At 38.3% G+C, this 20,983-nt stretch overlaps 1 long non-coding RNA gene across 1 annotated transcript; it reads left to right on the forward strand.

The window, feature by feature from the left end:
• Window positions 1-447: 447 nt before the first annotated feature.
• LOC132513268 (uncharacterized) lies at window positions 448-20,577 on the forward strand. Its single transcript, XR_009538427.1, has 3 exons — window positions 448-2,092; window positions 19,458-19,590; window positions 20,311-20,577. It is a non-coding gene; the product is annotated as an uncharacterized LOC132513268 (long non-coding RNA).
• Window positions 20,578-20,983: the final 406 nt, after the last annotated feature.

Here is a 20,983-nt window from a genome sequence, read left to right on the forward strand (position 1 = left end):
GCCCACTCTCACCGCTATTATTCAACATAGTTTTGGAAGTTTTAGCTACAGCATTCAGAGACAAAAAAGAAATAAAAGGAATCCAAATCGGGAGAGAAGAAGTAAAGATGTCACTCTTTGCAGTTGACATGGTACTATACATAGAGAATCCTAAAGACTCTACCAGAAACCCACTAGTGTTAATCTATTAATTTGGTAAAGTAGCAGGATACAAAATTAATGCACATAAATCTCTTGCATTCCTATACAAAAATGATGAAAAATCTGAAAGAGAAATTAAGGAACCACTCTCTTTTTAGCACTGCAAAAAAATGAATAAAATACCTAGGAGTAAACCTACCTAAAGAGCCAGAAGACCTGTATGCAGAAAACTATAAGACACTGATGAAAGAAATTACAGATGATACAAACAAATGGAGAAATATACCATGTTCTTGAATGGGAAGAATGAACATTGTGAAAATGACTCTACTACCCAAAGCAATCTACAGATTCAATGTAATCCCTATTAAACTACCAATGGCATTTTTCACAGAAGTAGAAGTAAAAATTTCACAATTTGTATGGAAACACAAAAGACCCTGAATAAACAAAGCAATCTTGTGAAAGTAAAACAGAGCTAGATAAATCAGGCTCCTGGACTTCAGACTATACTACAAAGCTACAGTCATGAAAAGAGTATGGTACTGCCACAAAAACAGAAATATACATCAATGGAACTGGATAGAAAGCCCAGAGATAGACCCACACACATACGGTCACCTTGTCTTTGATAAAGAAGGCACGGACATACAATGGATAAAAGACAGCCTCTTCAATAAGTGGTGCTGTGGGCTTCCCTGGTGGCACAGTGGTTGAGAATCTGTCTGCCAATGCAGGGGACACAGGTTTGAGCCCTGGTCTGGGAAGATCCCACATGCCATGGAGCAACTGGGCCTGTGAGCCACAACTACTGAGCCTACGCGTCTGGAGCCTGTGCTCTGCAACAAGAGAGGCCACGACAGTGAGAGGCCTGCACACCACAATGAAGAGTGGGCCCCGCTCGCCACAACTAGAGAAAGCCCTCGCACAGAAATGAAGACCCAACACAGCCAAAAAATATATAAATTAATTATTTTTAAAAAAAGTGTTGCTGAGAAAACTGGACAGCTACGTGTAAAAGAATGAAATTAGAACACTCCCTAACACCATACACAAAAATAAACTCAAAATGGATTAAAGACCTAAATGTAAGGCCAGACAGTATAAAACTCTTAGAGGAAAACATTGGCAGAACACTCTATGACATAAATCAGAGCAAGATCCTTTTTGACCCGGCTCCTAGAGAAATCAAAATAAATACAAAAATAAACAAATGGGACCTAATGAAACTTAAAAGCTTTTGTGCAGCAAAGGAAACCACAAATTAGACGAAAAGACAACCTTCAGAATGGGAGAAAATATTTACAAATGAAGCAACTGAAAAAGTATTAATCTCCAAAATATAAAAGCAGCTCATGCAACTCAGTATCAAGAAAACAAACAACCCAATCCAAAACTGGACAGAAGACCCATTAAATACACATTTCTCCAAAGAATATATACAGATTGCCAACAAACACATGAAAGGGTGCTCAACATCGCTAATCATTAGAGAAATGCAAATCATAACTACAATGAGGTATCATGTCACACTGGTCAGAATGGCCATCCTCCAAAAACCTACAAACTATAAATGCTGGAGAGGTTGTGGAGAAAAGGGAATCCTCTTGCACTGTTGGTGGGAATGTAAATTGATACAGCCACTATGGAGAACAGTATGGAGGTTCCTTAAAACACTAAAAATAGAACTACCATACAAGCCATCAATCCCACTACTGGGCATATACCCTGAGAAAACCATAATTCAAAAAGAGTCATGTACCGTAATGTTCATTGCAGCACTATTTACAATAGCCAGGACATGGAAGCAACCTAAGTGTCTATTGAGAGATAAATGGATAAAGAAGATGTGGCACATATATACAATGGAATATTACTCCACCATAAATGGAATCGAAATTGAGTTATTTGTATTGAGGTGGATGGAACAAAGTCTGTCATACTGAGTGAGGTAAGTCAGAAAGGGAAAAACAAATACCATATGCTAACACATATATATAGAATTTTAAAAAATATATAGTTTCTTTAGAACCTAATGGCAGAACCGGAATAAAGATGCAGACATTGAGGATGGACTTGAGGACACGGATAGAGGGAAGGATAAGCTGGGGAGAAGTGAGTGAGCGGCATTGACATGTATACACTACCGAATGTAAATTTGATAGCTAGGGAGAATCAGCTGCCTAGCATAGGGAGATCCACTCGGTGCTTTGTGACCACCTAGAGGGTTGGGATAGGGAGGGCGGGAAGAAGGTGCAAGAGGGAGGTGATATGGGGATATAGGTATACCTATAACTGATTCACTTTGTTATACAGCAGAAACTAACACAGCAATGTAAAACAAATACTCCACTAAAGATGTTTAAAAAAAATTCAATTGACCGTGTTTGTGTGGATCTATTTCTGGAAAAATATGGTAACTGGAAGACAGAGACCAGCTTTGTGTTTGAAGCAATTTCCCTTCTACTAGTACAACTAGATTCCACACTTACTTTAGAAGTCCTCTGCCCTACTTCCCTCACTTTCCATGTGCACCACCTAGTTTCAGCAAATATCTGTTGGAGAAAATTGTCTTTGCCGTTGGGGCACTACAAGTTTCTACTCTTCCAAGCTACTCCCATATGACCACCAAATGTTTCAATTGTTTCTCCTTCCCCCAGGAGAGCCCCTCTGTGTAAGCCAAGACTAACACTTATTTTATATCCGTAATATGTAAATAACCCCAGGGGAAGTGGCTCACAATTAATGTCCCACCTGTGAAATACTTTCCTCTCTCTCGAAATCCAATTTATCCAGTTTTTGTTGTTTCCATACCTTCCACACCTCTATCATATCTTTATAGTAGAATGTTTTCAATGCATCCAGATTTTTCTAGTCTTTGCACCAGGAACATTGGGCTATTGAGATTTACTGTATCCTACCAAGAAAGAGGAGTTTCCCATCCACTCTGCTGCTTTACTGATAATATAGAAAAAGGAAGGGGCAAGAATAGAAGAATGGAGATCAGTTAGGAGGTGATTGAAATGACATATGATGGAGGCTTGACTTGTCGAAAGAGTCTGGATTTAAGATAAAAATCATCTAAAGCAGGGATTGGAAAACATTTTTTCATAAATGTCCAAATAGTAAATATGTTAGACTTTGTGTGCCATATAGTTTCTCTCAAAACTACTCAACTTTGTTACTGTAGTGCAAAAGCAGCCATAGACAATATGCAAATGAACAAGCATGGCTGTCTTTTAGTAAAACTTTATTTACAAAAATAGACTTGATTTGGCCTGTGAACCATAGTTTGCTGTCCCTTATCTAGAACTTTTACCTTTCCTCCTGCTTTTCAGTTGGAAGTTCTACTGAGTGTCTTTCTTTTATAGTAAACTCTTCATTGAGGGTGTAATGTGCATAGAAGTTCACAAATGATAAATATATAGTTCAATAAATTGTCATGAACTGAAATACCTTGTAATCATGACCCCAATCAAGAAAGTGAACATTAGCAGCAACCCAGAAATCCTCTCATGTATCCTCCCAGTCAGTACCAGAAACAACTCTCCTAACTTCTAACATCATAGGATGGTTTTGCTTATTTTTGAACTTTATATAAATATATAAAGTGATTGACATATAAATGATCGACATATAAATGATCGATATATAAATGATCGACATTTGGATAGTTTCATATAAATGATCGACATATAAATGATCGACATATAAATGATCGATATATAAATGATCGACATTTGGATAGTTTCTAGTTTGGGACTATTACAAATGCTATTTCTATGAATATTCTTTTACATATCTTTTGGTGAATATAAAAAAGCATTTCTGTTGTGTATATATGTAAGAATGTAATTTCTTAGTCATAGGATATGCATGTGTTCAGATTAAATAGATATTGAAATCTTTTACCTAAGTGTCTGCACCATTTTTACTGAGGTTGTTAACAACACCTGTGCCAACAGACAGAGAGTGCTGGAGAGAAACAGAGGGGAGAGGTGGTCATTGGTTAGTTTCATCCTGAATGGAAGGAAGTTCTAGCTGTCTGGGTCAGGGGTTTTTCCTCACAAGCCATACCCTTTAAACACTTTATAGAGTTAGACTATTTGCAAAATTGGCTTCTAGAGAGAGCTTTCAAGGATTAGATGGCTCCTAAGACCCTTTCTCACCTTTGGCATTGTCCTAGCAATCCCTTCCACTGTTACCCAAAAAAATTAAGTCATGACTGGTGCTATTTATCTTAACTCTTATGCAATCTAGATGCATTAAAGGCCAGCATAGGAATGAATATCTAGGTGGGAGGCAGAGCACTGACTATGCTGGACAAGCTGTAGTATATGTCATAGCAAACTGGTCTGTTAGTGGGGCTGCTTTTTTATGTGTTGCTATATGTTCATAGCTCAATTTGACTGGTGGTGAGGGAGAGAAAAGAAAAGAAACACATAGTAAGAAATCTGGAATGAAATTTCTTTTGCAAAACCCTAAACACAGAGGTTTATTTGTCTCTCAGAGGAGATGTAGAGGTGGAGCACCTAAAAAGAGTTTTGGGAAAAGGGAGGGAGACGAGAAGGAAAAAAAGGTAGGGGAAATTCAAGGAGAGAGTATGTGAGAAAGAAAGAGAAAATATGCTAACACATACATATGGAATCTAAAAAAAAAAAGGTCATGAAGAACCTAGGGACAAGACGGGAATAAAGACACAGGCTCACTAGAGAATGGACGTGAGGAAATGGGGAGGAGGAAGGGTAAGCTGGGACAAAGTGAGAGAGTGGTATGGACATATATACACTACCAAATGTAAAACAGATAGCTAGTGGGAAGCAGCTGCATAGCACAGGGAGATCAGCTTGGTGCTTTGTGACCACCTAGAGAGGTGGGATAGGGAAGGTGGGAGGGAGGGAGATGCAAGTGGCAAGAGATATGGGGATATATGTATATGTATAACTGATTCACTTTGTTATGAAGCAGAAACTGACACACCATTGTAAAGCAATTATACTCCAATAAAGACGTGGAAAAAAAAAGAAAATTAATGAGATTGGTAAATGGAGTGAAAGGAAAGAATTGAAATAAGTGACATAAATAAGGAAGTGGAGGAGAAGGTCAGAATAGTGTATTGAAAGTACACTATATAAAGAGCATGGTATAGGATTGCTATTGATGACTAATAACATTCCTCATCAGAATTCTAATGGAAGACAGGTTCCGTACTAAATGTATTTCTATATGCTGTCTCACCTAATTATTATAATAGCTCTGTGAGGATGATGTTATTCCTATTTGCAGACGTGGAAACAGGCTTTGCCTCTGAATCAGGAGTTCTTAATCTGCTGTCCACAGGGTTTGTAGAAGTCAGAGGGTTTATGAACGTGGGTGGGAAAAATTAAATCTTAATTTTTACTAACCTCTAACTAAAATTTAGCATTTTATCCAATGATGACAATAGGCAAAAACCATAGTAGTATTTACATTACTTGAGACTTTGTCACCAATAGAAATCACATATAGTTTCACATCATATTAATTATTCCAGATATCTCTAAATAACATTTAAGCTCATCATTATGCCAAAATGAAGGTAGTTACAGGACTTGATGCTAAATCTTGTTATGTATGCATTAAAGAAGAAATACATATATCACATATTTGGTTTACAAATATTTTGATAACTGTTTCAATATGCAATCATAATTTTTTTTCATTTTATGCATTTAAAAACATTATTTATCAAAGGGGTTCATAGGTTTCATCACACTGCCAAAGAGGTTCATAGAAAAAAGAATATTAAGCATCTATTTTACCTCACGTGTGACCTTGAACAAGTCTTTTTCCTTCTTCTATCTCAATTCCTCTGTTTGAACTTAAATCATCTCCAAGGCCTTGGCCAGGCTTGAAGTTTTAAGTTTTAGATGAGAAGAGTAGGAAACATAAGAAAGAAGACCATCCCAGAGGTTGTCTAGCCAGAGCCTTCCTAGCCCACAGGACACATTCAGAGTAAGGCTGTATTGCAGGATATCTAACCAGAAATCCTGCACTTGAATTTTATTGAGGTAACATTGGTTTATAATATTATATAAGATTTATGTGTATGACATTATATTTGAACTTCTGTATACACTACAGAGTGCTCACCACCAAAAGTTAGTTTCCATCTGTCACTATGCAGTTGACCTCCTTTACCCATTTCACCCTTCCCCCACCTCCCCTCTGGTAATTACTACTCCGTTCTCTGTATATACATGTTTGCTTTTGTTTATTTTGGTTTGTTTATTTATATTCTTTTTGTTTGTTTGCATTTTTAATATTCCACATATTAGTGAAATCATATGGTATTTGTCTTTCACCGTCTAATTTTGAGTAAGCTGAAAAAATATCACTCCAGTCTAGAAGGCCTATCTGACCAAAAGTGATGGTGTTCCATGGGCCTCTAAACTGCAGATATTTGAAAGGAATTTTAAAGAATCAGGTATAACTATCAGCTGAGGAAAATTCTAAACCTGGTATAAATGATTAACTGCAAAGCGTCTTTTTTTTTTTTTCCCCTCCTGGAACAAATTGTAGGGGCATTGAATCGTAGGGGCATTGATAGCTTGAGTCAAACTGACAGGCTGACTGTCCATTAGAAAACCACACAAAGGAAGGCTTTGGCTAGATAAAAAGTGGTCTTTCAGTCTTAGAAGACATTCTCAAGACGTACATTAAGATGTGTCAAAATATTTCTAAAATTAACAGAAAAATGTATCAAAGTATTTTTGCATAAAACATTGGTTTCAAAAGTACACTATTAGCTCATAGTCCTGTTTACTGAACTAGCCAATTACTGGGCTACTATAAGGTAATGGTAGATCTTTAGTTTTGTTTCCTTGTTTTTTTTCCTAAATATTTTAATTGTATTAATATAAAATAGTATTGTATTTTTAAAAATTTTATTGGAGTACAGTTGTTTTACAATATTGTGTTAGTTTCTGCTGGACGGAAAAATGAATCAGCAATACATATATATATATATATATATATATCCCCTTTTTTCCATTTCCTTCCCATTTAGGTCACCTCAGAGCATTGAGTAGAGTTATCTGTGCTATACAGTAGGTTCTCATTACTTATCTATTTTATACATAGTATCAATAGTCAATAGTATCAATAGTATCATAGTATCAATATGTCAATCCCAAACACCCAATTCATCCCACCCTCCCTTTCCCCCTTGGTATCCATACGTTTATTCTCTATGTCTATGTCTCTATTTCTGCTTTGTAAATAAGATCTATACCAATTTTTTTCAGATTCCACATATCTGTGTTAATATGCTGTATTTCTTTTTCTGAATTACTTCACTCTGTATGACAGTCTATAGGTCCATCCACGTCTCTACAAATGACCCAATTTGTTCCTTTTAATGACTGAGTAATATTCCATTAGATATATATACATCTTCTTTATCCATTCATCTGTTGATGGACACTTAGGTTGCTTCCATATCCTGCCTATTGTAAATAGTGAGGCTATGAACACTGGGGTGCATGTGTCTTTTGAATTATGGTTTTCTCTGGATGTGTGCTCAGTAGTGGGATTGCTGGGTCATATGGTAGTTCTATTTTTATATTTTTAAGGAACCTCCATACTGTTCTCCATAGTGGTTGAATCAATTTACATTCCCACAAAAAGGGCAAGAGGGTTTCCTTTTCACCACATGCTCTCTAGCATTTATTGTTTGTAGATTTTTTTGATGATGGCCACTCTGACTGGTGTTAGGCGATATCTCATTGAAGTTTTGATTTGAATTTCTCTAATGATTAGAGATGCTGAGCATCTTTTCATGTGTTTGTTGGCCATCTATATGCCTTCTTTGGAGAAATGTCTATGTAGGTCTTCCACCTGTTTTTTGATTGGGTTGTTTGCTTTTTTGATATTGAGCTGCATGAGCTGTTTGTATATATTGGAGATTAAACTTTTGTCAGTTGCTCCATTTGCAAATATTTTCTGCCATTCTGAGGGTTGTCTTTTTTGTGGTTTCCTTTGCTGTGCAAAAGATTTTAAGTTTAATTAAGGTCCATTTGCTTATTTTTATTTTTATTCTCATTACTATAGGAGGTGGGTCAAAAAAATATCTTGCTGTGATTTGTGTCAAAGAGTGTTCTGCCTATGTTTCCTCTAAGAGTTCAATAGTGTCTGGCCTTACATTTAGGTCTTTAATCCATTTTCAGTTTATTTTTGTGTATGGTGTTAGAAAGTGTTCTAATTTCATTTGTGCATGTAGCTGTCCAGTTTTCCCAGCACCACTTATTGAAGAGACTATCTATTCTCCATTGTATATTCTTGCTTCCGTTATCAAAAATAAGATGATCATATGTACATGGGCTTATCTCTGGGCTTTCTAACCTGTTCCATTGATCTATATTTCTGTTTTTGTGCCAGTACCATACTGTCTAGATTATGGTAGCTTTGTAGTATAATCTGCAGTCAGGGAGTCTGATTCCTCCAGCTCCACAGTTTTTCTGAAGATTGATTTGGTTATTTGAGGTCTTTTTTCTTTCCATACAAACTGTAATTTTTTTCCTTCTAGTTCTGTGAAAAAATACCATTGTTAATTTGATAGGGAATGCATTGAATCTGTAGATTACTTTGGGAAGTAAAGTCATTTTCACAATATTGTTTCTTCCAATCCAAGAACATGGTATACCTCTCCATCTATTTGTGTCATCTTTGATATCTTTCATTATTGTCTTATAGTTTTCTGCTTACAGGTCTTTTGTCTCCTTAGGTAAGTTTATTCTTAGGTATTTTATTCTTTTTGTTGCCATGGTAAATGGGAGTGTTTCCTTAACTTCTCGTTCAGATTTTTCATCATTAGTGTATTGGAATGCAAGAGATTTCTGTGCATTAATTTTGTATCCTGCAACTTTACCAAACTCTTTGATTAGCTCTAGTGGTTTCCTGGTAGCATCTTTAGGATTCTCTATGTATAGTATCATGCCATCTGCAAACAGTAACAGTTTTACTTCTTCTTTTCCAATTTGGATTCCTTTTATTTCTTTTTCTTCTCTGATTGCCATGGCTAAGACTTCTAATACTATGTTGAATAATAGTAGTGAGAGTGGGCATCCTTGTCTTGTTTCTGATTTTTGAGTAAATGCTTTCAGTTTTTAGCCATTGAGAATAAGGTTTCCCATGAGTTTGCCATATATGGCCTTTATTATGTTGAGGTAGGTTCCCTCATTGCCCACTTTCTGGAGAGTTTTTATCACAAATAGGTGTTAAATTTGGTCAAAAACTTTTTTGCATCTATTGAGAAGATCATATGATTTTTATTCTTCAATTTGTTAATATAGTGTGTTACATTGATTGATTTGTGTATATTGAAGAATCCTTGCATCCCTGGGATAAATCACACTTGATCATAAAGTATGATGCTTTTAATGTGTTGTCGGATTCAGTTTGCTAGTATTCTGTTGAGGATTTTTGCATCTATGTTCATCAATGATATTGGCCTGTTATTTTCTTTTTTGTGTGATATCTATGTCTGGTTTTGATATCAGGGTGATGGTGGCCTCATAGAATAACTTTGGGAGTGTTCCTCCCTCTGTAATATTTTGGAAGAGTTTGAGAAGGATAGGTGTTTGCTCTTCTCTAAATGTTTAATAGAATTCACCTGGTCCTAGACTTTTGTTTGTTGGAAGATTTTTAATCACAGTTTCAATTTCATTACCTGTGATTGGTCTGTTCATATTTTCTATTTCTTCCTGGTTCAGTCTTGCAAAGTTGTACCTTTCTAAGAATTTGTCCCTTTCTTCCAGTTTGTCCATTTTATTGGCATATAGTTGTTTCTGGTAATTTCTTATACATTGTATTTCTTCAACAGTTGTAACTTCTCCTTTTTCATTTCTAATTTTATTGATTTGAGTCCTCTCCATTTACTTCTTGATAAGTCTTGCTAAAGGTTTTTCAATATTGTTTATTTTCTCAAAGAACCAGCTTTTAGTTTTATTGATCTTTACTATTTTTTTGCTTCTATTTCATTTATTTCTGCTCTGATATTTATGATTTCTTTCCTTCTGCTAACTTTGGGTTTTCTTTCCTCTTTCTTTAGTTACTTCAGGGTAAAGTTAGATTTTTTTATTTGAGATTTTTCTTGTTTCTTGAGGTAGGATTGTATTGCTATAAACTTCCTTCTTAGAACTGCTTTTGCTGTATCCCATAGGTTCTGCTTCATTGTGTTTTCGGTGTCATTTGTTCCTAGGTATTTTTTGTTTTCCTCTTTGATTTCTTCAGTGATATCTTGATTATTTAGTAGCACATTGTTTAGCTTCCATGTGTTTGTGTTTTTTACAGTTTTTTTCCTGTAGTTCATTTCTAATCTCATAGCATTGTGGTCAGAAAAGATACTTGATATGATTTCAATTTTCTTCAATTTACCAAGGCTTCATTTGTGACTCTAGGTGTGATCTATCCTGGAGAATGTGCCGTGTGCACTTGAGAAGAAATTGTATTCTACTGCTTTCAGATGGAATGTCCTATAAAATCAATTAGATCTATCTGATCTAATGTGTCATTTAAACCTTGTGTTTCCTTATTAATTTTCTGTCTGGATGATCTGTCCATTGGTGTAAGTTCATTTTAAAGTCCTCCACTTTTATTGTGTTACTGTTCATTTTCCCTTTTATGGCTGTTAGTGTTTGCCTTATGTATTGAGGTTCTTTGATGTTGGGTGCATAAATATTTACAATTGTTATATTTTCTTCTTTTGTTGATCTCTTGATCATTATGTAATGTCTTTCCTCGTCTCTTGTGAGTGTCTTTATTTTAAAGTCTATATTTTCTGTCATGAGTATTGCTACTCCAGCTTTCTTCTGATTTCCATCTGCATGGAATATCTTTTCCCATCTCCTCACTTTCAGTCTGTATGTGTCCCTAGATCTGAAGTAGGTATCTTGTAGACAACCTATATGTATGTGCTGTTTTTGTATCCATTCAGCCAGTCTGTGTCTTTTGGTTGGAGCATTTAATCCATTTAAATTTAAGGTAATTATTGATATGTACATTCCTATTACCATTTTCTTAATTGTTTTGGGTTTGTTTTTGTAGGTTTTTCTTCTATTGTGTTTCCTGTCAGAGAAGTTCTTTTAGCATTTGTTGCAAAGCTGGTCTTGTGGTACTAAATTCTCTTAGCTTTTGCTTGTCTGTAAAGCTCTTGATTTCTCTGTCAAATCTGAAGGAGAGCCTTGTTCTGTAGAGTAATCTTGCTTGTTGGATTTCCCTTTCATCACTTTAAATATATTCTGCCACTCCCTTCTGGCCTGCAGAATTTCTGCTGAAAAATCAGCTAATAACCTTATGGGATTCCCTTGTATGTTATTTGTTGCTTTTCCCTTGCTGCTTTTAATATTTTTTCTTTGTATTTAATTTTTGTTAGTTTGATTAATATACGTTTTGTCTTGTTTCTTCTTGGGTTTATCCTGTATGGGACTCTCTGCACTTCCTGGACTTGGGTGGCTATTTCCTTTCCCATATTAGGGAAGTTTTAAACTATAATGTCTTCAAATATTTTCTCGTATACCTTCTCATTCTCTTATTCTTCTAGGACACCCTGTAATTTGAATATTCATGCATTTAATGTTGTCTCAGAAGTCTCTGAGACTGTCGCCAATTCTTTTCATTCTTTGTTTCTTTATTCTGCCCTGCAGCAGTTATTTTCACCATTCTGTCTTCCAGTTCACTTATCCATTCCTCTGCCGTTTATTCTGCTATTGATTCATTCTAGTATATTTGTGTGTGTGTGTGTGGTACGCGGGCCTCTCACTGTTGTGGCCTCTCCTGTTGCAGAGCACAGGGTCTGGACGCGCAGGCTCAGCAGCCATGGCTCACGGGCCCAGCTGCTCCGTGGCATGTGGGATCCTCCCAGACTGAGGCACGAACCCATGTTCCCTGCATCAGCAGGCGGACTCTCAACCACTGCACCACCAGGGAAGCCCTCTAGTGTATTTTTAATTTCAGTTATTATGTTGTTCATCACTGTTTGTTCTTTAGTTCTTCTAAGTCCTTGTTAAATATTTCCTGTATTTTCTCCCCTCTATTTCCAAGATTTTGGATCATGTTTACTATCATTACCCTGAATTGTTTTTCAGGTAGATTGCCTATTTCCTCTTCATTTATTTGATCTTGTGGGTTTTTATCTTGCTCCTTTGTCTGCAACATATTTCTCTGTCTTCTCATTTTGTCTAACTTACTGTGTTTGAGGTCTACTTTCTGAAGGCTGCAGGGTCATAGTTCCTCTTTCTTCTGATGTTTGCCCCCCATGGGTGAGGTTGATCCAGTGGTTTGTGTAGGCTTCCTGGTGGTGGGGAATGGTGCCTGTGTTTTTGTGGGTGGAGCAGGATCTTATCCCCCTGATGGGCACAGGTGTGTCACGTCATGTGTTTTTGGGGTGTCTGTGGGCTTAGTACAACTTTAGTCAGCCTGTCTGCTGATGGGTGGTTTTGTGTTCCTGTCTTGTTTGTTGTTTGGCATGGGGCATTGATTCAGCACTGGAGCCTTCAGATAGTTGGGTGGAGCCTGGTCTCAGAGTTGAGATGGAGACCTCCAGGAGAGCTCTCACCATTTAATGTTCCCTCAGGCTGGGAATTCTCTGGTATTCTAGTTTCCTGGGCTCAGCACTTCCACCCAGAGGCTCAGGCCCAACCCCTGGTCTGGGCACCAAGAACGTGCAAGCCACACAGCTAGGCAAAAAGGGGGAAAAGAAAAAGAAAAGAAAAAAGAAAAACAAAAAGAGCGGGAAGAAAATGAGTCAAAACAGACAAAATAAAACCCATGACCAATAGCAAAGGACTTCCCTAGTGGCACAGTGGTTAAGAATATGCCTGCCAATGCAGGAGACATGGGTTCAATCCCTTGTCCAGGAAGATCCCACATGCCATGGAGCAACTAAGCCCATGCACCACAACTACTGAGCCTGCACTCTAGAGCACGTGAGCCACAACTACTGAGCCCCTGTGCTGCAACTCCTGAAGCCTGCATGCCTAGAGCCCATGCTCCACAGCAAGAGAAGCCACCACAATGAGAAGCCCACACACCACAACAAAGTTTAGCCCCTGTTCGCCACAACTAGAGAAAGCCAATGCGCAGCAACGAAGACCCAAAGTAGCCAAAAATAAATAAAATTTTTTAAAAAATAGCAAAGACAAAATCAAACAAACATCAGCAACAACAATTAAAAACAAACAAACAAAATCCCTGACAAATAGTAAAATCAAAACCAAACAAACAAACAAAAGCAACAACAAACATACACACACATACAAAAGAAACAAACATAAAAACAGAGAAAACAAAAAACAAGAGAACAACCAGACAAACAGAAGAACACCAAAATGATATCAAAGAATTAAAAACAAAACTAACAAAAATAAAAAACAAAACAAAAGCAGAATTTAAACTGAAGGAAAAAGCAAAAAAGCAAAACAAGCTCACAAAAAGATTTTTTAAAGTTAAGAACAAATAGAAGAAAGGAAAAAAAGATAAAAAACAAAATAGAACAAAGAAGTGGGATGAATTGGGAGATTGTGATTGACATATATACACTATTGATATTATGTATAAAATAGATAACTAATGAGATGCTACTCTCTAGTTTAGGTAACTCTACTCAGTGCTGTGTACCGACCTAAATGGGAAGGGAATCCAAAAAAATAGGGGATATATGTTTATATGTAGCTGATTCACTTTGCTATACAGTAGAAAGTAACACAATATTGTACAGCAACTATACTCCAAAAAAAATTTGTTAAATATAGAACAAAGCAAAGAAAGAAGGAAAAAACACAGAACAACACAAAAGTAATATAGAAATAGAAATATAAAAAAATTAAAAATATATTAAAAATTTAAACTACATAAAAGTAAAAAATAAAAACAAATAGTAATAAAAATCAGCAGAACAAAACATTAAAAAGTAGTAATAATTATAATTCCTGGGGTCTCAGCTGTCAGTGTCCTTGCCCCCACCCTGAGTCACAGCCAACCTCCACCTCTCCAGGAGCCCCTCCAAAACCTCTAGGTATGTCTCTGGACCCTCTGTGGCCACTGTGGGGGCAGTTCAGACTCTGACCTGGCCCACTGCTGCATGTACTGTTCCCCAAAGTCCACAGCTGCTATAGCTAGACCGGTTTCATTTGTGGGAACACTCATTGTCCATTCAGATATTCCATAGACGCAGGGTTTACCAAGCAAATTGTGGGGATTTAACCTGTGGCTTGTGCAGCTGCCCAGAAATATTTTTGTTCCTCTTCCTTAGTCGCACCACCCCCTGGGGCTCAGCTGTGGTTTTAGCCCATTTCCCACAGGAGTCTGCTCCCGAGGCTGCCCTGGAGCACTCGGGTCTGTCCCAATGAGGACAAGGAATGGAGGTGGCATGTCTGCCTGGATTACGGGGACCCTGGCAGTGATGGGTGCATGGGAAAGGCAGCAGCTGTGGGGGTAAGAGTTCTGGCCCTAGCACCTTGTGGCCAGCGTGAGAAGTTCAGCCCTGTTGGGGGCTTTTCTTAGTACCTGGCAGGGCGGGGGGTCAGTGAGTGGAGACAGAGGCTACAATGACAGCTCCACCCCTTACACATCACTCAACAGTGGCACCATGCTTCTATGGCAGTCTTGGTTTCCTCCTCAAGCATTCCCAGTTGCAGATTTCTTCCCTCGCATCCCCTCAGGCTGTCTCCTTGCAGCCAACAGCAGTCCTCCTCCCGGTTCGCACATGGTCTCTGTCCTTGTGTGCACCAACAGACACATGTCCCAGTCTGGAGCATGCAGGGCTATAGCACGGATAATCTGTGTAGGTCTCACTCTGTCCTTTCTGCCACAGGCTGACCATTTCACCCTCCTCTGACAGCCTCAGATGCTCTCTTTCTGTCCCAACTGATTGCCCCATTGGCGATGGGACTTCCTGGATGCAGGAACCTCTCCTCTGTTTCAGCTTCCCCCCAGGACACAGATCCCATCCCGCTTCCTCTCCTCTTCTTTTTCCCTTCTTTCTCTCATTTTACCCAGTTATGCAGGGATCTCTCTTGTCCTTTTTGGTGTCCAAGGTCTTCTGCTAGTATTCAGCCAGTGCTCTGTGGGAATTGTTCCATCTGTAGATGTATTATTGATGCATTTGTGGAAAGAGATGAACTCCATGTCCTCCTACTCCACCATCTTGGTGACCTAGCTCTTTAGTTTAATTTAAAGGTGTGAAGCTAAACCAAAAAAAGATCAAAAGCATATTTTAGTACAGTATTGATATTAATCACAAGCATCTCTCAATTAGAATATTGCCACAAACCACCAAGTGATAGAGCCATCAAGATGCAAAGAACTCAGAATTCAGAGAAGTTAAAGGTTGTTTTTTCCCAGTCAGTACCAGATTACTCCTAGTCCATACTCAAAATGATACCCCCTTAGGCCATGTGGTAGGGCACATTTATCTCTTTACTGTCCTCTTGATATTGCAGGTTCTGTGAAGCTTCTTTGAAAGACATCCAAGTGGGATGGGAGGAGCCACTATGGGCTTGCCTGGCAACTGGATCAAGGTTCAACCCTGGATCCAATCCCTATTTTACTGTGGGAACTTGGATAAGTGAGCCCAACTCCTTGAACCTGTTTCCTTATCTATGGGCTGCCCCATAGAAAGTGTTTGGAAATAGCAGGAGCCCACCAAATTTCAATTCCCTAAGCTTCCATGTTCTCTTGAATGTCATTCTCTGCTCTCCTCATCCTAGCCAAATCCTGCAAAATCTGCAAATGCAGGTATTTTCTTTGTTTTGTTTTGCTCACTGGTGTATCCACAACACTTAGAACAATGTCTGACTGGCTTATAATAGAGATGCCTAAATATTTGTTGAGAAAATGAACTCTCACTGCCTGTAGTTTGGTTATTGCAAAGACAGTAGTGAATCATGCAAGGCTGAGAATGCACAGTGCTCTGATTGTGGCAGTATTCCATGGTCATAACATATAGATGTATAAACTGCACAAAGTCACCCTACCAGGAAGGACAGCTGGGGCTGAAATCTAGAGGGTGCTCTCCTTGCCAAGGTCTACATCTACTCAACAAGGCACATTTTTCCTTATTTACAAACCGAGACCTGCTCACAGGGTGTGTTTGTCAGGAAGAGATGCCTTTTTCTAATCTTCACAAAGGTACTATATAGGCTAGCAGCCACCCTATATGGGGTTATTTTCTCTTCTTTCTCTATATTGTGTAGCCTTGTGCAGAACTAGGTATTTAGTAGATGTCCAGAAAAAACCTGTTAGTGGATGTGGGAAAGGGTTTACAGTGTCATCTTTTATCCCTTTGACTGCTCATTGCCCTTTCCATCTGATAGTGCTTTTGGAAACAAGGTGATCCAGCGAGGTGGGAAACACAACATAGCTACTCTTTCCAGAGTTGAGACAAATGAAAACACACCTAACAGGTTTCCAGTGTTGTCATCCATTTGCCAAGCTAACCTGAAAATATAAACTTTTCCCACCATCAGTGTTAGCAAGTGCACTAGCCATCAGTACACCATCCTTAAAAAGCTTATTTCATACAAATGAAATAAGCCATTTAAGTGAGCAAAAGGCTGTAATGTGGAGACCCCCATGGCTAGCTTTTCTTTGCCTTTCTGGAAAGATAAAAGTACTGAGAAGCAAAAGCTTGTTAAAGTAAATGAAATTGTTTCCAATTCACAATCTGCTGAAGTATTATAGAGTTAGAAAGTACTTTTGAATTGAAATTTTTAAGCAAACTAAATATAATCAATTTGGATTCTCTATATGCCATACTATTTGACCTTTTTTAAGCATTTGCCTTTTAAAAAGAAATAGATGTTTGTCTTCAAAGGAGGTGTGTCTTGGTAATGTAACTTAGCATTAGGCAAAGATGTGTATGATTGCAAATATATTTTCCTGATCCTTTGTGGAGTAAGGAGACTGATGGCCATTTCCAAGATGCTGAGTGGCCCAGTATTAAAGCTCTCTACTGGTATACCAATCACCTCCCATTTTATTCCCTGGAGTTAGGGAAGCTAGAGCTAGAGATGACATACAAACATAGATTTTGGAGTAAAAGATTTGTGAAATCTGAACTGTAGGTAAAATAATTTTAAGCTCAAAGGTTAGCTAGTTGAAGAAAAATTAACAAGTGTAGAAGGATTGACTCAGCAACTCAGAGGGCAATGAGTTGTGATGCTTTGTAATAAAGGCAAATAAAGAAAGTTGTACAAGAAGTTCACTTGGAGCTCAATTCTAAGATAACACAGAGCCATATTCATAGTGTGCTTTAGCCAGTTAAGAAGAGGAAACTTAGTAACTGCTTTCAAGTGCATGAAGGGCCATTATGTGGACACTTCTCTCCCTTGCAGAGCCCCAACTTTTAAAACTAAAAGAAAATTTAGAATCTTAAAGATAATAAAAAAGATTGTCTTTAGAAGTGAAAGAAACTGAGATTATTTCTCTCTAAAGAGTACAAGACATCAAGGGATAAAGGATTGGAGATGGAGAGACAGGTGGAAAAAATAGAATGGATAAAAAACAGTCTAGGCATAACCAGTGAAAACATCTCCAAAGGCAAAATTTTCCAACTTGCAGGCAGACCAGCAGTATACCTTGATGTAATTGCCCAGCCAGAAGACTAGAGCTGGTGGGATCTTGCAGTAGCATTATATGTCAGTGAGGTAATGTATGCTTTCCCCTAGCAGAAACACATGTTAATTTTCCTTCCCTGCCTACTTTATATTAAAGATTACAAATCTATAGTTTAAAATCTAACTTTTCACTGAAGATCCAAGCTCATGTTTCTAATGACTTTCCAGTCCCTGAAAATCAGCCCATCCAAACCACGTGCATTTTACAAATGAGGAAATGGCTACTCAGAGAAGGGAAATCGTCTGAGATCCTACTGCTCAGATTCAAGCCCACATCTGTCTAACTTTTAAACTTTAGGCCAAATGCTGTAATCCAGTCTACCTGTTGCCTCTTTGAGTTTTAACTCTTCCTTGCAGTTTTGTCCAACTATATTTATCTCCCCTTTTTTGAATTCAATCAGCATTTAGCATCTCTGACATATAAGTTGTCACTTTGTCATGTGCTGGCTTGTATAGTTCAATAATTATTTTGTGTCTAAATCTTGTACTCCCAACTAGATGGACAGGCAGGAACATGCCATGTCTTTCTTTTCTTCCATGGCTCCTGGTAAGGTGGTGGAAGATACATAAGATAGTTCATAAACACTTACACACTTGACTAGAGAAAATAGAGGGGCTACAATGTTTCTTTATCTTTCCTCTTCATTTTCCTTTCTGTCTTTCCTTCTTTCTTTCTTTTTCTTTCTTTCTTTCTTTGTATCTTTCTTTCTATTTCTCCCTTCCTCCCTCCCTCCCTCCTTCCCTCCCTCCTTCCTTCCTCCTTTCCTTCCTCCCTTCATTCCTTCCTTCCTTCCTCCTTTCTTTCCTCTCCTCCCTTCCTTCCTTCCTCCCTCCCTCCTTTCTTTCCTCTCATTCCTTCCTTCCTTCTTTATTTGTTTCTTTCCCTTCCTTCCTTCCTTCCTTCTTTCCTTCCTTCCTTCCTTCCTTTCTTCCTCACTGTTTTTGTCACTTGAAATACCCAGGGAGGTGGAGGCTAGAATATCACCAAATTTTGAGGAGAAGACCTGGATATGAGGAGATGGTACTATAATTAGCTCCAGGAAGCATATGCAGCAACCAAAAAGGAGTGTTTGCTCCTCCAACCAGTTGCCTGACAGAGTCAGTGGATTAAAGATTATACCTTTATATATTGGAGCAATCAGCAGGTTGTACTTGGCAGAATTGAGGTAGGATTAAAGGAATGCTTCTAATTCATGTCAGAAGATGGGGAAAAATCCATTAAAGTAACATAAACATGAAAGTGTAATCTCATATACAGCAATAGAGCTTTTGGTTACTGAACCTGGAACCCTCCCTTGTAAGTTAGCAACTACTGGGAGGTCCTGCAATACCTAGAAAGAGCTGGGGGTGCTGTGGGGGGTGAAGAGTGGAGTTTAAGTACTTTTCAAATACAAGAATTGAAATGGTTTCAAAATAATCTCACCAGATGTTAGAGGAAAGAGATTAATAAATTCCTTCTGCTCTTCATGTCTGGTGCTTCCCTAAGCTCTGAACTGCTGTTCCCCTTGAAGGCCTCCTTCTGGCTATCCCTCTACCCCTCTGTCCAACATATGAGTCAAGGTAATAGAAAATAAACTTTGCAGCTACTTAACTGACAGCATATAGATAAAAGAACTGGTAACAAGTATATATCTGTCTTTTCATCTTGCTTTTATCTTCTAGGTCCTCATCCATATGGACTGAACAAAAGCACACAACCTAAAAGTTGTGAGTTATGTTTTATTTGGGCAACGTACTGAGGACTATAGCCCAGGAGACAGCCTCTTAGATAGCTCCGAGGAACTCTTCCAAAGAGGTAAGAGAGTAGCCAGGATATATAAGTGGTTTTGCTGAAAAAAAATGTAGTGAAACATCAAAAGATTACTGCTAATAACAAAAACAAGTTAATGATTTTAGTGCTTTTCGATGTATGAGAAGATGTAAGAGTCTGGGCTCATTGAAATTATTCCTTGGATATGTATCTTAATTATCTAGGGCCATTATCCTCTTTTTCTCCTTCCTGAATTCCCCTTAGGGCACACTGGCAGGGAGGTGGGGGTGGCAGTTGTAGTGGCTCATAGCTTGATGGTGGGCAACATTTGTTGTTTACTGGAATGGCAGGCAACATTCTTTATTTACTTAAATGTGTTGCAACATTTTTGTCTTCATCCACCACCCCACATTGGTAGTTTTTGATAACAAGAACTAGAAAAAAGCCATTATCAGAACGTACTAAAAATAACCTTGTTACGGCATTGTAGAGAAAAAACATGAGTAGTTGTCAGTTTGTCTCTTGATAAACAATTAAAAGAGGGAAGACCACAGGCTTTGCAGTCAGGCCAACTTAAGTTCCAAGCCAGGTTCCACCACTTAATGGTTGTTTAACCCTGGGAAATTTAATTTCTCTGAGTCTCCGGTTCTCATTTGTGAAATGGGAGGTAAAAACACCTATCATTCAAGGATGTTATGAATATTAAAACAAAGTATGGGGACTTCCCTGGTGGTGCAGTGGTTAAGAATATGCTTGCCAACGCAGAGGACATGGGTTTGAGCCCTGGTCCAGGAAGATCCCACGTGCTGCGGGGCAACTAAGTCCATGTGCCACAACTACTGAGCCTGCACTCTACAGCCTGTGAGCCACAACTATTGAGCCCACGTGCCACAACTACTGAAGCCCGTGTGCCTAGACCTCATGCTCCACAACAAGAAAAGCTACTGCAGTGAGAAGCCCACTCACCACAGTGAAGAGTAGCCTCCTCTCACCGCAACTAGAGAAAGGCCATGCTCAGCTACGAAGACCCAATGCAGCCAAAAATAAATAAATAAATAAATAAATTTATACATATATAAAAAAGTATGGTGATGAAGTGTCAAGCACTTATTTAAACACCTTATCCATTCCTCGCAACAACATTAGGAGATAGAGACAAGCATAACTCCACTTTACAGGTGAGTACACTGAGTCACAAGGAGTTTAAATAATTTGCCTAAGCAATAGAATAAGTGGTCAAGATGAGATTGTGAGCCTTGATCATCTGACTGTAAAACTAAGTTCTTAATCACTATATTGTGCTGAAAAAAGTTCAGAGATATAAGACAGCTGCTCCATTCTCATCACACACACCAAACAACTAGGACAAAAGTTAGTACTAGGGTTTCCCTGGTGGCGCAGTGGTTGGGAGTCCGCCTGCCAATGCAGCAGACGCAGG

Source organism: Lagenorhynchus albirostris, chromosome X (genome assembly GCF_949774975.1).
Source record: "Lagenorhynchus albirostris chromosome X, mLagAlb1.1, whole genome shotgun sequence".
NCBI lineage: Eukaryota > Metazoa > Chordata > Mammalia > Artiodactyla > Delphinidae > Lagenorhynchus > Lagenorhynchus albirostris.